Below are 17,285 nucleotides of genomic sequence, written 5' to 3' on the forward strand. Positions count from 1 at the left end.
GAATTCTAAAGATTCAAATTTGATTTAATTCAACATTTTATTTCTTGAGATTCAAATCGACTTTTGAGAATTATTTTGATTTCGTAATCATTCATCATTTTCTTTAACCGATTAATCTTAGAAGTGACGTTGTTTTTAAACACAAATTAATCGTGACATTTTATTTTAATTATTAGAATTTCATTTTTTTGATTTCACTAACATCCGATTAATGATTCATCCATATCCAATTCAAAATCCATTTATTAAACCATAATACTTTTTTTATTCATTTACCATTTTTTATATCCATTTTCATTTTTAACATTAATCCAAAGTTCATTTTAAACCAAATTCCATTTTTTAACCATAATCCATTTATCCAGCACATCCATTTATAACCCAAGCCCAATATTACAAACAAAAAAATAAAAAATAAAGTCCAGGAAGGGAAATGCATAATACTGCTCCCAACAAGATATGGAGAAGAGCTTCCGAAATAGCCAATCTACAGCTCAAACAAAAGTTGTAGTACAAGCTACCAAAGTGAAGCCCAAAGCCTGCTGCAACTTAAACAACATAGCATACGAAACGCGCAGCAGTGAACGACGCACAAGCCAAACAAAAGACGCAGGCTAAATGCAAAAAGCTGCAAGCCAAACGCAGCAAAAACAACTTGAAACACAGCAGGCCAAAAGTGAAAGCTGCAGAAACTCAACTCAAAAACGGTAAGCGACGGCATCCGAAACGCCAGTTGAAGTTGCAAGCCAAGCCAAACTGTAACAAGTAACACAGAGACAAACCAACAGCAGAACGGCAGAATGAAGCTACGCAGCACAAACGCAAGCGCTTGAAATGATGAGCCAGGACGAGCGTTGTATAGCAGCTCAAGGCAAAACGCAGGAACGTAGATTGAAAAAAAACTGCAAACAAAGTGCCAAACGAGCCATAAGCTGCAACGTAAAATCCAAACAGAAATGGGAAGCCACAACTAGTACAAAACGACGGAAAAAGAAAAACAGAAGTAGCATAAGCTACAATACAACCTAAGCCTAAGCAGCTGCAACAACGCACAGTAAGACCAAAGCTACAAGCTAGCACGCACAGCCGATGCAAGCCACACTGAAAACGACAACGAAGTCAATATCCAATCCAAACTGCAGCTCACGCACAAGCTAACGCTTCCAAATAAGAGCCACTTCCAACAACTCACAAACCATAAGCTACGGAACAGCGCACAATGCAAAAGCTATGCAAATGAAAGTATGATCACAGGGGAGGCTAGACCCATTGCCAAAAGTCCAGGAGACAAGGTTATCAGTGGAACAATCAATGAGAATGGATGCTTGTTGGTTAAAGCTACACATGTTGGATCAGACACTTCCCTTTCTCAAATTTTTCAACTCGTAACAGCTGCAAAACCACCTGCTACAAACCCACAGAAACACACACGCAGCAGCTAACATTCCAACCTGCAGAATGCAAACGCATAACCGAGTTGCAAGATGGCCTTGCCATAAACCTGTGCCAACGGGAGGAACTATCGCTGCATCCAGATATACACCAGATATTCCAGATTGCAACTATTCAATTTCTCTTCCGGTTTTGGAGCATCAAGAGTTTCTACTCACTGTGACCCTTATGCATCAACCTTTAAACAACTGCAAAATTCAAGGTCATAGCATACCCGCAACAGCATTGTTGGACGACTTATAGGACGGAGACATTGACTCATCAACCATTCCTTCCAAGTTGGTATTTGGTTCTACTGCATTCAAACAACCTAATAGCCAAGACCGTAAGCAAGGTAGGCAACAAAGAAGTGGAGTAAAGGGTGCAGCGCTATATGCATCGAGCCGGAGGACAGAATTACGAACTATTTTCTGCAAGAAATACGAGATGGACGAGTCAGAATCATATTACGACTGCCAAATGAATGCATAGAACACATGGCGGTCATGGAGCTAAACCCCACACAAATGAATGCAACGGCACCGAAACCGAAACTGCATTCGTCAGGTCTGCAGCAATATCTTCTGGATAACCGAAAATCACCCTGCAAAAGCAAGATTGGGGTTAACAAGCTGAAGAACTGAACCGAAATTCATCAGACACCATATGAACTGCAGACCTGCACCTGACCGCATAACCATCATCATGAGCCCCTTCGATACAGCAGCCATTGAATATCAAGCAAGTCTCAAAAGGCCTAATGCAAGTCAGTAAGCCATTTGCAGGAAATGTTCAATAAACCACAAAGGACCATGCATGTTAATTCATTCAGTGGCACACAAAATTGGACACAAATCAGATTGAATGCAACAACTAGCTAATTGAACCATTCAAAAAGAAAGCAAACCTAAGATGAGTGTCCTACAAGCTGAACTAATGGTCATGGAGTTGGTCCAAGATGAGCCATCTATGGCATCAGCATGTGTCCTGCAGAGTCCAAGTAATGCAGCAATTATTCAAGACAAGCATTCAGTTCATGATCAAAAGGCAAACAGTTCAGATAAGGAATGAAAGCCAATCCCAATGCAATTCAGTGCAGATATCCACAGTTGGATAGAAAATCAGACAGAGGAATTTAAGAATAAAGAACACGTGTTTTATTCACCCCAATCCCGTGTGACTCATTTTTCCTACCATCTCATTTGTTATCAGATTTTTGTAAATGCATTTTAATCACAACTGCCAGCTGGACAAGTAAAAACGTGACAACTCAGATGCCATTCCCCAAACTACCCTCTTGGATCACACTATAAATAGGGCAATCATTGCCAATCATTGCGTGCGAATTTTTATGATTAAAACGAGTTTTGCACTCTTTCCCTAACCCTTAGTACACGCTCACTCCATTGTTGTGAGAGCTTCATCATTCGAAGCTCTACACAGCAGAGCTGAACCGCCAATTAACACTCCACTCTCACCATTGCTTTCACGTGTGGACTCGCAAGAAGAAGACAGTTCCGGAAGTAAGAAGAAGAAGAAGAGAAGCGCGAAGAAGGAGAAGAAGTGTACCTGTGCTCGGTGTCGTCGCTGTCGCCGTCTCTATCGTCGTATCCGGAAGGTAACACACCTAATCCTTATGCTCTGGCTTTGATCCGCCTATCACGGCATTGTATCAGGTTAGGGAGACCGAAGCCCTAACCTGTTAATGTTTGATTGTGATTGTACCGAATTTAATTGTTGATGAGGTTGCTTAGGGTTCGTGCGTGCTTGCTCGCGATTCTGCCAGCGAGTTTAGAATTAAGAAGTTTGGTTTAGACATTCGATACCGTGAGGTAGAGACAACCGTTTTGTTGGTTAATTTTCACGTTTGGAGCTCCGCCGCTGCCAGCGATGAACTCCGGCGCGGCGGAAGCTTTGCTCGCCGGCCATGATTATGGAGGGAACATTTGAAGGAGCGGTGTATGGTTTGGCACGTGAGGGAGGTTCCGAATCTCTTGTGTTGGACCAGTTTGGGCTTAGGCCCATATAATTGACATTTGCACACTGTTTCCAGTCTAGCACCCCCCTGTCCGGGCTTAACATTGAACTTCAGGCCCATTCTGATCAGTTTGATTTAATTTTTTGCTAAATGGACTTAGTTTTTGCTAATGGAATTAATTGTTGGTAATTAAAAAGTTAATTGAATTGATCTCTTGGATTAATTTTTCTAATTAGAATTAATAATTAGGATGATTTTTAGGATTTAATTAGGATAATGGTTTAATATAATTGACTTGGTATTTACTTTAGAATTTAATTTTGTTAATTGTTTTGGAATTGATTGTTGATAACTCTTTAGAATTTAAATATTTTTAAATATTCTTTTATCGTCTCCTTTGATTTTATCTTAACATTTAACAATTAATGAGGTTAGACATGAATAAATATGAATGAGGTTAGACGGATATCAAGTAACAGTCAGATGAATAAGCGAAAAGGAGGGCAAATTTTTGGGTATGACAATTGCCCCTATTTAATCTTCTCGGACATGAAGGCATGAATAACAACTACTTTCAAACTTTCACGGTAGAAGAGGATTAAAGACTTAAAATAACCACAAAATTTTCTCGTAGGGAATGAGTGAAATGAGTGAGATGTACGGTATTGTAGGAAGTTATTCAGTGAGATGCTTTATGAAGTCATGCATGCTATACGTAATATGCTATGTATGCTGATCTCTTTTTTGTCCTTCTCTTAGCTTTTCTTTTTTTTTTCTTTTTCATATTTTTCATTCTTTTCTCCTTAAAATGGTATATGGGTCTGGACAGTGCAAGCATCTGTAATTTCAATGACTTAGGCGAGGCCTTTGTCAAGAAGTATAAGTATAATGTGGATATGGCGCCAGATAGAGACCGGTTGAGGTCGATGTCTTAGAAGGATAAGGAGACGTTCAAAGAATATGCACAGAGACGAAGAGAATTAGCTGCTCAGATAAGTCTGCCTCTTGAAGAGAAGGAGATGACTAAGATCTTCTTGAAAACGCTGAGTTCGTTTTATTACGAACGTATGATTGCAAGTGCCCCTAATGATTTTACCGAAATGGTAAACATGGGGATGAGGCTAGATTATCCAAAAGCGTACGGGAAGTGACTTCGTGTTTTCAATTTCATCCTCCTCCTCTTAAAGCCAAAAATTGGATATTGACAAAATAAAGTATGAGTGGCCACGAATGGGTTTATTCAAAACATGCATATTCATTTCAATGTCATTATTATTCAAAAACAAACGAGTTTATTACCAATGAATGTTACAAATGACAATCAAGAAAATCACACATGAACATGATTGAACCAAACTAATGACTACGAGCATAATTGGCCTTATTCAAATCCTCAGACTGGAATTTTTAGGCTGGCAGCAGATAACATGACTATCTTCAAGGATACCCTTCTCAAACTCTTCTCATAGGCGCAGACTCTTCAAACCTACCCTAGCTTCCATTTGTATTGATCACGACGTTCCAGATGCACCCTCTTGCGGAGGCATGGGAGTGTGCACTATGTTCAGGCCTTGTAGCGTGAACATAATAGCCCTTGAATCAATCAAGGCTTGTATCTTGTGCTTGAAGACATTGCAATTCTCGATCAAGTGCCCTGGCGTTCCAGAGTGGTACTCACAACTGACATTCATGTCATAATCTGGAGGAAGAGGTATTGGAGGGGCCTTAGCTTCCCTCAGCTGCACCAATGAGCTATTAAGCAACAGGGGTAGAAGTCGACCATACGACATGGGCACTGGATCAAACTGCTTTGGAGGCCTTCTTGGTCCCTGTTTTCTTTGTTGAGCGAAGTTTCGTTGCTGATTTGGATACTGGTTTTCCATAGGGTTCCTCTGCCTTGGCCGGGGAACAGGAAATGACCGCTGATATGGAGCCCTTTGAGGTATAGGATGTGGATGAAATCCACGAGGCTGCTCCCGAGGTGGAAGGGGGTCAGGCATGTTCATCGGAGTGGCCACTTCTGGTACAACAGTTGGCACGGGATTGCTTTCCTTCCTTAGCATCGACTGCAGGATCTCCATGATCAGACTCATCTGAGTCTTCAGCTGGTTGATTTCAACCTTCAATGCTTCTTGACCTCTTCGTAGTTCTTCCATGGTGGTCTGTGACATGCTTCTAGTTCAAGACAGATATCAGGAAATCAACTTTGTTGGAAGTGGTTTGTCTGATAGAAGGCCAAGTGATAGTGAGATTAGTCTCATGAAATGCAAGATGCTATGTGAATTATGCATGAGTATTATATCTTCTTGTATCATTTATGATGCATGAATGCATGGATGAACGGATAGCATATAAACCCATTCGTGGCCACTCATACTTTATTTTGTCAATATCCAATTGTTGGCTTTAAGAGGAGGAGGAGGATGAAATTGAAAACACGAAGTCACTTCCCGTACACTTTTGGATAAAACCCGACTGATGATGTAAGGCATTGTTTCAAGTCCCAAACACTGGAGATATAAGGAAGATAATCCCTAGTTAACCCCTTCGAGCCAAGGAGTGGGAGTTTCTTTCTATGCATTAAAACCCTCAATCTTAAACCAGGACAGGGTAGTCGTCAGTCAGTTTGACCAAGCGTTCAAACTTCAAAAGAGGAGCGTCTCAGTTGAGGATCAACCATACCATATCCCTCACAAGAGGTCGGAAACCATCAAATTCCAAACGGTTGTCCCTCACCCACAGAGGCACGAGCCGGTCACAACTTTCAAATCAAACGGATAGATACATAATTCGTTTCAAAATAAGAAACAAGAAGAAACAAAAACAAAGAAAAAGAAAGCCCGCTAAGTCGAAAGCTCAAAAACGAGTGACTTAGGCAAAAAATTAGGGCATCCCTGTGGATTGTAAATATGAACCAATCCAGCAAAAATAGGGAAATGAAAAAACAAATTTGCAAAAGAGGAATCAAAAGAAAACCCCCAGCAAGAACAAATTCGTGTGGTTACAAACCAAACAAGAGAAGGGTGACTGCCACACCAAAAACCTTGTGGGTTCATTAACCATCACTCCCAAATCCCTTTTGGAAGACGAGCGCTTGTGTCGAATTAGCTGAACGTAGAACTGGAGAACATCACGAAGAGCGGGTGGGTTAGGATAGGTTCGAGCCTTATATCCTTTCTTTCTGAAACCGTGAACCAGACCACGTTACAACCCTCAAAAGACCTAATTGAAGCAGGGTTTATTTCGAAAGCGTACTATGGTCAGAACAATCGTGTTAAAACTGACTCCTCAACAATTCGCTCATAATTTGTGTTGATATTGATATGACATTCTCAACCAGTGATGCATTAATTATATGTCATAATTCCGGTGAGCATGCTTGGATTTCAAAACTGCATAAACATGACATTGCTATTATCATTTCCAAATATGAACATGTGTTACCCGTGAGTAAGCATTTGACGTCAAAAGAGTTTTCATAATGAACGTGACTTGGAAAGCTTGGTGACCCCAGAAGAGAATGATGCCTAAAGACTTTGTTAAGCAGAGGCAAATTACTTCAACTGATTGGATCATAAGACAGAACACCTGAGAACTCCATTGAGCAGAGACAGGTCGCCTTGATTTGATCGTACTCATAGAGACAAACGCCTGAGACTCCGTCGAGCAGGGGAAAATTATTTTGATTGATAACAACAAGTTTTGAACTCCTAAGACTTTGTTGAGTAGCGACCAGTCACTTCATTTGATTATATCAAGAAGCAAAATGTCCAAGAACTTCGTTAAGCAGAAGGACAAGATGTTTCATATTTCAATCAATCCGAGACAGTTACATCGAGGGATTTCAACAAGATCCAGTTAGTTTGAGACAGTTATGTCGAGATTCGGCGAATCTCTCCAAAGATCAGATAATCAAGGAAGTAAATCACCCCTGTTGATCGCATCAGAAGACCAAACGCATGAGAACTCCGTCGAGCAGGGGAAAATTATTTGGATTGATCCTAACAAGTGTTGAACGCCTGAGACTCCGTTGAGAAGCGACCAGTCACTTCATGTGGTTATATCTAAGAAGCAGAATGTCTAAGAACTCCGTTAAGCAGAAAAGATAAGACACTTCAATTTTCAGTCAATCTGAAGCAATCACGTAAATGAATCTCTACAAATTGATTGGTCTAAGGAAGTTATGTCGAGATTCGATAAATCGCTACGAGACATTAGTCAGGGGCATTCCCTCGGAGATTTTCTAGCCAGAGGAAAATTTATTCCAAGACCTATATTGGGGCAGGCTACCTCAGGAATCCAAGAAGTCAATCTCTCAGAGATAGTGAATTAGAGGTGTACAGTTCCAAGATACTGAGGCAGGTCAGATCGAGATGGCTATCATGACAAAGTTGCTTCATAACTGGTGACTGGGGCAACACATGCAGAGTTCCAATTGACAGGGGCATGACTGACTAGAGAAGGAAGATCCTTTATGTACTTTTGAGGTTGTTCAGAGCAAGATCCATGGTGCATAAAAGACTTCTAAGTTCAAGATGAATATCGGGGAATCACGCTAAACACCCCCCCCCTAAACCCTTAAGCAGAAACCACTGATCTTAATTGATAAATCTAATGGTTACTGGTACCCAATGTTCTCAATCTCCTGGTATTTCCTACCATACCGTCTAACCAAAAGCTTGACCACGCATCATCATTGCATAATCAATCATTCATTACATTGTATTACATCATAAAGCGCATAACATATTCCATTAAGGTGGAGCATTATGCCTTGCAAAATAAACATGCATAACTTCATAAAAGTATTTCTCGAAAGCGTAAAAGAATCCTCCGTTAAGACATTCTTCCTCCCCGGTTGCGAACAATCTCCTAAAACCCTCGAGTGGTATTCCCCGCATGTTTTTCAAAACTTTCCCTTGGGTTGCCTTTAGCAAATACCTTGGGAATCTTCAACCAGTCACTTACCTTTCGTAAGCGGTCCACGGCCTTTTGCCTAGTGTAGCGGTGTATTCGTTACCATTGGAGATATTGACTAAATCCAAGGTAAATCATACAAAGTCGAGTCGCCACCGCACTTCTATTTATCCAAAGGAATGGTTAGAAAGCGAACAAAAACCTAAAAGTTTTACAAACAAAACTAGTAAAAGAAACAGAGATCTGGTTAAGGGGGTTGGTTATGCAATGGGAAGGTGTTAGGCACCCAAAACATCCTAGGTACTCCTAGGGAGCCCTTTTTACACTTGTTGCAAGGTTATTGTTTTTGTGAAAATTTTATTTGTGCAAACATGATTGAAGAGATGAGAAAAGAATGTACAAGTTATTTACATTTTGTGTTTGGATGGATAAACCCATTGCCTACGTACCCTGTTATAAAAAGATTAGGATCAAAACCTCGTAGTTCGGGGTAAAAATCTCAAAACAAATGGGTGGATTGATTGGTCCAAAAGCCTTAAAGTCTTTTGTTATCAAAGGGAGAAAACTCAACCTAAAACCACAAATCCACCATGTGAGGATAGCTTCAACATGCTGGTGAGGGGTTAACCCTATAATAAGCATGGAAGACTCATTGTCCATCACTAAGGATAAAGGTGAGTATTACATCTACCACAAAGATAACTCAAACCTAATAGCTAAAGGTTATGAAAAATCTTGATTAAGAAAGTGGACATTGAAACCACAAAAGAAATTTGAATGGGTTATATTTACCAATTAGAAGTATATACAAAAAATGGTCAAAGTTGACTTAAAGATTCAATTCAAAATGAGTGTTATGAAAAGAAAGTTTGAAAATCAAAAGCATAAGGCTTAGGTTTCTAATGTTGAAAACAATAGTCAAATGTTTGCACAAAAATGGTTTTGGCTTGAGTTAGGGTGGAGAGATGAAGAAAAAGGTTAAGTCCTAAAGAGAACAAAAAGTGAGGGATAAGAAATGAAACCATACTAGGAGTTCCTCTCTTGAGATCATATAGATGATCCAAGTGGTTCCCATCCTTTGGAATAAGCAAGCACAAAGCATAAGCAATCAAACAGGTCTCACAAGAGATCCTCAATGTATTTTGTAACTTCCACTGGGATGAACATGGTAATGATCTTCAAATTAAGCTCAAAGGGAAAAATCCTAGTTCAAGAGTATACACATCAAACATCACACACTATATCCATACAAAAAGGCTCAAACAAATGGGTGGGCTTTACTCAAGAGGGGTCATGTCAACCTCGCCAAACAAGCCAAACTGTACAAGGGTAATTTGTAGCTCTTAACGACTAACATTGAGAGTTAGGGTGAAGCTGATCAAACAGGTAATGAGGATGAGACCTCATGCTCTTAACCCTGGCCAGGGTGAGCTCGTGATAAAGAAAGCGTGGGGATCCAGAAAGTGAAATCCTATTCCACTTGACAGACACTGGACAAAGATCTTGGGCACATGTTCAAAAGCATCAGCACGTAGTGCGAGCATAAAGAACGACACACTGAATAACGGGGGATTGGCTACTAATCCCCTTTATCCGTCAATTGCCTCTACTCTTGGAGGTCTTAACAAAGAACACATGCCTCTCTTGGAGGTCTTTGGCACAATTGTAAACAAACACAAACAGAGCCTCTGAAGGAGGACTTGCCAGCAAAATGCCTGTAAAAAAGGTGACAGGACTTCCAGACTACATGAAGTAAGAAGATAACTACCTAAGTGGTGTGTCAACCATAATCCAAAGCTCAAGCAAGAGCTAAAAGCAAGCAACTAAGGTACCTGTACAAAGGCTAAACAGTTAATACTTCAGTTATAAAACCAACAGACAAACAGTGAATCCTTCCAACAATTACACAATCCAATGAACAATGCCCAAGCATTCAAATGAACTCATGAGCTCAAGCACATCACTTAAAATCCTACAAAACAAACAAAAGTTAGAACTCAAATCATTTGCATCTCACAAATTGAGAACAAATCAACCATCAATGCTAAATGTCCAAACCTGAAACACAAAGCACAGTTAGTTTATGCACAAAACACTAGTACAAAGACTAAGTTCAAAACCAAACCAAATGATCAAAACAGAACTCAATCTTCCATATAATGCACATTCAAACATTCCATTTAATGTCCTCAAAAGGACCATCATCAGTTCAATAAGCAAATATCTCAAATGGCCTATGCTATGCAATGATCACAAAATGTGCACAAAGTGAACTTCCAACTTAGAAAATCCAAATCAAAACAGAAATGAATGCAATGACCTTGATATTTTTTGTACAAGTTTCTCATGTCATGAACAAGCAATATGCAAAAGATCAGATCCAGAAAGATTCAAATGCTATGTGAACAAAAATGTGACAATTCAATGTCAAAAATGTGACACAAATTGTCACACTTTTCTCTATGTGTCAAAAACAATGATAGCATATGAGAAAAATTCCAAACCAGTGATCAAAAATTCACATCATGTATGAATATGAAGCATACAAAAAATTGGATCAAGAAGCTCAACATATAGAATTTCACAAAGCATTGAACACAATAGGTCAAAATGGCATCACATGGATTCAAAAATTCACACATCACAAACCAGACATCAACAATTCATGAAATTAATACCATAAAAAACTAGACATCAAAACAAAACTATGAAAAAAAATTGGAGTTCATTTGGATCATTTTTCTATTTTTTATGAATTTTACAAAATGAACAAAATAAATGGAATAACATGGAAATATGGAGGGAAATTCAAATATTTGAATAAAACCAGAATAAACATGAGCCATCAGATATGGCGCGCATGGCAAATCAACGTTCCAGGTTTAAACAAGCAAAACGCACCGTTTCATTTAAACGGTCAGCATGCACAATCATCAATTCAACGCTAGCGTGGCAAGGTCAAAGCAATCATGTCCAAACAAACGCACACACAAGCAGCCATATGGAACACACATCAGCACAAAACCCTAGCACGCAGACGCCGGAGCTACAGTCTTCGGTCGTCTTCTCCAGCCAACCACGCGGTGGCGCCGCCGTGAAAATTACCAGAAATGCAAAAGGCTTACATCATTCGAACCAGTTTTCCATGGAGATTCCAAATATGCAATCCAAATCTCCTAATTCCTCATGGATTTTCCAGATCGAAGCAAAACATTATCCAGATCTAAACTTAAAGTTCATCATACATGCTCAATTCTTAACCATTTTCAAATCTAAACATATCTACAAGCTCTACTAATCAAGATCTACACATCTATATCAAGAAAACAGCAAAAGGAGAGGATCGAATTTGCATCACCTGGAATTGAAGGTTGCTGAAATCGTGTTCTCAAGAGCTCCAATGCTCCAGATCTTCTTCTTTAATCTTCCTATGAAGCTTTAAGCAAAAAGAATCAGTTTAAACCACCTGGATCTACTTCAATTTTCAGATTCCATTGCCATGAGATTACACATGAACTGCTCGAAACCTAGCCGAATTGCTCAAAACAATGGTTGATTCTTGCTCAATGAATCATGATGATCAAGAATCTGCAAGAATTTTTGGTGTTTGTGTGGAGGAAAATGAAATTCGAAATGAGAGAAAATTGGAGGGAGTTTTGAATATTCAGATCTGAAATGGTTCTCTCCCTTAGTTAGGATTAGGGCTTGAGCTTTTATATCCCATGCTAATGATGCTGCTAATCACTTAAGCCAATGGTTAATCAAGATTAAGGAGATATGAAGCTGTAGCACCTCAAATTTGCACCCCCCATTCATGCATTCATTTCATTTTTTAGGTCATTTATCATTCCATATTGCATTGCATCTTGGCAGTCAGCATTGGCATCAAGAGATTCATCAGTACAAAAGAGCAAGTTTTTCCTTGAGATGAAGGCCACATGATTATTCTAAAAGAGCTTATATGAGCCAAGGTTCATTTTGAAGCAACTTTACCAAGTGGTAGAGGCCCAAATTCATCAGTGCATCTCCAGGTCATCTGAGGCCCATAAAAGTCAACTGTGCAGTCAACTGAGGGCTTTGAGGTGGAGAAATGGTTTGAGACACTTCATTCATGTCCAAAAGAGGCTTATTCATCATGTCAAACATCTACCTTGAAGATTTTGAAGTCAAATCAAAAGTTTCCAAAAATGGAAAGTGACCTGTAATTCAAGTTTCCAAAAATGGCAAGTTTTTGGACCACATTCAACTTGACTTTCCAACATCAAAGAAGCTTCAAATGAAATTTTTGTCAACATGAAAGTTGAAGATCTTTCTCTTCCATTTCCAAAAAGTTCAAGATCATGAGCATCTGATGAATGGTTGAGGAGTTATGAGCAAATGATTGCAAAGTATGCTTGGAACTTCAGAATGCCATAACTTTTGCTACAAAACTCCAAATTGAGCCACTCTTTTTGCAAAATGCTTGTCATGACCAATATTTTTCAAATCAAACATTGCATTGCATGAAATTAACTCACATGATCATTTGTCCATGCATGTATATTTTGGAGGGAAAATGGAGAATTCAAATTCTATTGATCATACATGAAAAATACCAATGCCATTGTGATCTTTGGATGATTTTAAGTGACTCTGAACCATGCATGTGCACTGTTCACGTGTGAAATCTCCATGCACCACACACTTGCCAAATTGGTCATACACCTCATTTCTCATTAAGTTTCCATTAGCCAAGCTTAATTTGGATTAGCATGGTAATTAACACAGGGTATAAATAGATAATCCTAACTGTTTTGCTCAGAATACACATTCTAGATCTAGAAATTTCACTTCCCTCCAAAAATTCTCTCAATTGAAACTTGAATTTTCTTCACATAACTCATTGATTTTACTGCATAATCGTGTTCATTGAGTGTCATTGAGTAGGAATCAAGCATTGATTTGAAGATTTGGATCAAGAATCGAGCTACACAAGCATATGAACATGAAGATGGAACTTGAAGTTTGAGCTAGATCTAAGAGGTTTTCATTGCCAATTCGTGCACAAAGCTTCATAACAAGGTTGGAGGAGAAGATCTGGACATTTTTGGAGCTTGAATCCACGATTTCAACTCACTGCTCTTCAAAGAGGTTGGAATTCGAATTTCTTGTTTCTTCATTTTCTTGCCATGATCTTGTAGAGTTTTTAATGCTGATGATTCTGATATCAATAGATTTTAAAATGATCGAGAATTGAGTGAGATATGCTGAGTTGAACTTTTGATGTGCATTATGTTTTCCTTCGATTCACTTTACTCAGTGAGAATTAGGCTTAATGATTGTCAGATCCGTGTTCTACGTGACGAGACGGTTCCAATGATGTATAATATGCTGATTTCTGGAAAAAAAATTGTGTCTTCTCCGCCCGGCTGGCCGGAGAAGACGGTGGAAAACACCTCCCTCCACCGTCTGCAATTAATGGCTTAGGGTTTACTGTACCGTGCATATAACCTTTGCCTCTCCAGTTCGAATCCGTGCCACGACCTTTTTATTTCCACTTATTTCCTTTCCCTGGCCAAACGCTGCGTTTTGTAGTGAAAACGCTTGCAACCTAACGTTCCTCAGTTCGATCCCAGCGTATGTTTGTTTGGATTTTCCATGTTATTTTGTGAAGCACTTCTTTTACCTTTGTGACTAGGGTTCGAACCTTGCGTTTGCCTTTTCCATTTTTATTTCTAAGCGCCTTTGACTGCATGAACCTGAGTTCAACTCCTGGCCTTTGCACTTTTAATTCCAATTCACATTTCATTTTTTTATATGATTCACATTATTTCATTTTGTTCATTAATTTCAAAAAATCACTAAAAATAGAAAACTAATCCAAATTAATTCAATTTTTTTTCACTTTCTTGTTTCAATGTCTATTATTTTGTGATGTTAATTTCATGATTTTTGCCTTGCTGGAATTTTAAATGTGCTTGATTGTTTGAACATGATACCAATATGACGTGTTGTGCTAATTGTTTTATGAAATGCTCATTGTTTGTCCAATTGCCTTGAAATTTGACATGCTCATTCATAACATGTAACATGATCTTTTGGCTTTTGTTTGGAATTTTTACCATTTAATCTCACTGTTTTAGACACATGGACATATGTTACAACATTTGGTGTCACATTCTTGACCTAGCTCTTATGCATTTTCATTCATATGCCATTTGTTGTCTTCTGGACTTAATTTTTGGTATGATGCTTGTTCATAACATGTCAAGTGCACATAAAAAATTTCATGATCATTGGATTCATTTCTGTTTTAATGTGGATTTCTATGTTTGATGTCCAATTGTGATCACTTTGTTTGCCTTTGCCTTATCTTGTTTAATAGATGGCTTTGCTTAATGATTTGGCTTTGGTCCTTTTGAGGCTTTCTTATTGTTTGATTGGACATGCTTCACATGAAATATTGGTTGTTTTCCTTGCCTTTGACCCTAGTCTTTGTACTAGTGGTTTGTACTCACCAATTGTGTTTGTGTTTCAGGTATTTAGTACTAATGATTGGTGTGGCCTCATCATTTGAGATGCCATTTGCTTTGTCTATTAACCTTTGTTGTGTTGCAGGTCCCTTGATGTGATGAACTCACTTGAGTGATTGCATTTGAGACTTACCTTGTGTATAACTGTTGGATGATTCCTCTATTGTCTGTCTTGGTTTTCTGAATGTGAATATTGACTGTTTGGCTTTTGTACAGGTACATTAGTCGTTTTTAGCTCTTTCTTGAGCTTTGCTTTGGTTTGTGGTTGGTTTACCACTTAGGTAACCTCTCTTTCTCCATGTAGTCTGGAAGTCCTGTCGCCTTTTTGGCAGGCGTTTGGCTGAAGTCCTCCTTAAGAGGCAATGATTGTGATTGTTTATATTTGTGCTAAAGACCTCCTTGTCGAGGCATGTTACTTGTTAAGTCCTCCTAAGTGAAGAGGCAATTGACAGATAGAAGGGATTTGCAATCAATCCCCTGTTAATCAGTTGAGTCTTTCATTATGCTCGCACTACGTGCTGATGCTTTTGAATAAACACCCAAGATCTTGTATAGAGTCAGTCATGTGGAATAGGGTCCCTCATTCTGGATCCCCACACCTTCTTTGATTCAAGCTCACCCAGGCCAGGGTTAAGAGCATGAGGTCTTATCCTCATTTCCTTTCATCAGCTTCACCCTAACTCTCAATGTTAGTGGTTAAAAGCTCAAAGACACCCCTACAGTTTTGGCTTGTTTGTCGAGGTTGATATGACCCCTTGACTAAAGCCCAACCAACTTGTCTGAGCCTCTTGTTTGTGTATAGAGTGTGATGATTGCATTTTGTGTGTTTGCATTTATTGCTTGTTCATTGTTGAGGAGTTAGATGTAAGACCATTGATTGGCTATATGTTTCCTGTTCTGTTTTGTGGAGTTAAATGTAAGACCATTGATTGGAATTCTGTTTCCAGTTCTTGTTGTTCTCTTTTGAGACTTGCTTATAGTCTCCCCATAGGATTGCTAGACTTCGTATAGTCTCTCGTTTGCATGTCGATTAAGGTAGCACGGTTCCTTCGTCTAGGATTTCCTTTCTTGCGTGAGCATTCCTAAAACACAAACAAACTCTACCTTCTCTTAACGACACGTTGACTCCTTCTACTACAGGTGAGTAAGTCTCCAAAGGTCGAGCATCCGGTAGATTGCGTAGTAACGTCGTTCACCTAAAAAACACAGAACAAACAGAAATAGCTTAGCCGAACTACGGCAACTCTGATTCTCATGTTCAGATGAGATACGTAGGCACGAGATGCGATGTCTTGTCGAGTTTGACTGACGACTAACATTTAATCCTTGCTGGTTTTCGCCCTCGTTGCGATTCTTTTCTCTCGCCCTCGTTGCGATCGAGACCTTTCTTTTCTCTCGCCCTCGTTGCGATCGAGACCTTCCTTTTCTCTTGCCCTCGTTGCAATCGATACCCTTTTTTCCCTGTTTGGGTTTGTTTGTTCGGAGTCGGATATAAGTCCATTTATTGGCATTCTGTTTCCTATTGGTGTTTGTTCGTTCGGAGTCGGATGTAAGTCCATTCATTGGCATTCTGTTTCCTGTTTGCGTTTGTTTGTTCGGAGTCGGATGTAAGTCCATCTATTGGCATTCTGTTTCCTTGGTGTGTTTGTTTCGACGTCTCAGCGTCTCTGTTCAGTGTTTTGTTTCGGCGTGCGTTAGCCGAGCTACGAGTGCTCTGATTCTTTCTCTAGTTAGAGAAGATACGTATGCATAGGATGCGATGTCCTAGCGAGCACGTTCCCCATTTCCCCGAACTACGTCGACTCTAATGTTTGTTTCTGACAAACTACGTAGGCCTAGGATGTGATATCCTTCCGAGTCCCCTTCCTCCATCTTCTTTCACCTGTTTCTTATTCTAGTGTGTGTGCATTCTTTGAGTAGTTTATTTAGCAACCTTATTCTATTCTTTTGAGCGTGGATCCCGTCGAGTACGACGGACGTGAGGGGTGCTAATACCTTCCCCTTGCGTAACCGACTCCCGTACCTTGCAATCTCTGGTCGTAAGACCATTCCTTTCCCTTTTTCAGGTTTACTTCGAGCGTTTCCTTTCCCTCCTTTGGGATAAATAACGCACGGTGGCGGCTCTGTGTCTTTTCCCGCCGGTTGTTTTTCACATTGCGACAGAAGCAAAATGCAAAAATGCAAATGAAGCTCATGTAGCCATACTCCACGTGTACAGTCCCATGCAAGGCTTGGAATTCACTCAAAATCATCCGATGGTCATGATTTGATGATTAATTTGCTTGCACCTTAAGCCAAAAATGAATTGTGAATATTTTCTTCCAAATGAACATGTGTGAAATAGTGAGAATACAAGCCATGATTCCTTTGCATAATTGAGCCAAATGAGGTCATTTTGAGATGTCTTGCACATAAGGAGCATTTTGAAAAACGAATGAGTCAATTTG

The 17,285-nt window shown here is 39.4% G+C and overlaps 2 long non-coding RNA genes across 6 annotated transcripts; one reads left to right on the forward strand and one right to left on the reverse strand.

Annotated features, from left to right (window-relative positions):
* Nucleotides 1-317: 317 nt before the first annotated feature.
* Nucleotides 318-3,571, reverse strand: LOC127128151 (uncharacterized). Of its 5 annotated transcripts, none has more exons than XR_007805710.1 (4): nucleotides 3,001-3,571; nucleotides 2,339-2,418; nucleotides 2,117-2,188; nucleotides 318-2,035 (listed from the first exon to the last, which is right to left on the reverse strand). It is a non-coding gene; the product is annotated as an uncharacterized LOC127128151 (long non-coding RNA). The 5 variants fall into 5 exon arrangements; XR_007805708.1 differs by having other exon boundaries at nucleotides 2,111-2,188; XR_007805707.1 differs by having other exon boundaries at nucleotides 318-902; nucleotides 1,026-2,035; nucleotides 2,111-2,418.
* LOC127128152 (uncharacterized) lies at nucleotides 2,709-16,161 on the forward strand. The gene is made up of 2 exons (XR_007805711.1): nucleotides 2,709-3,049; nucleotides 4,239-16,161. It is a non-coding gene; the product is annotated as an uncharacterized LOC127128152 (long non-coding RNA).
* The last annotated feature ends 1,124 nt before the right edge of the window (nucleotides 16,162-17,285 follow it).

This window comes from Lathyrus oleraceus, chromosome 3 (assembly GCF_024323335.1).
Source record: "Lathyrus oleraceus cultivar Zhongwan6 chromosome 3, CAAS_Psat_ZW6_1.0, whole genome shotgun sequence".
NCBI lineage: Eukaryota > Viridiplantae > Streptophyta > Magnoliopsida > Fabales > Fabaceae > Lathyrus > Lathyrus oleraceus.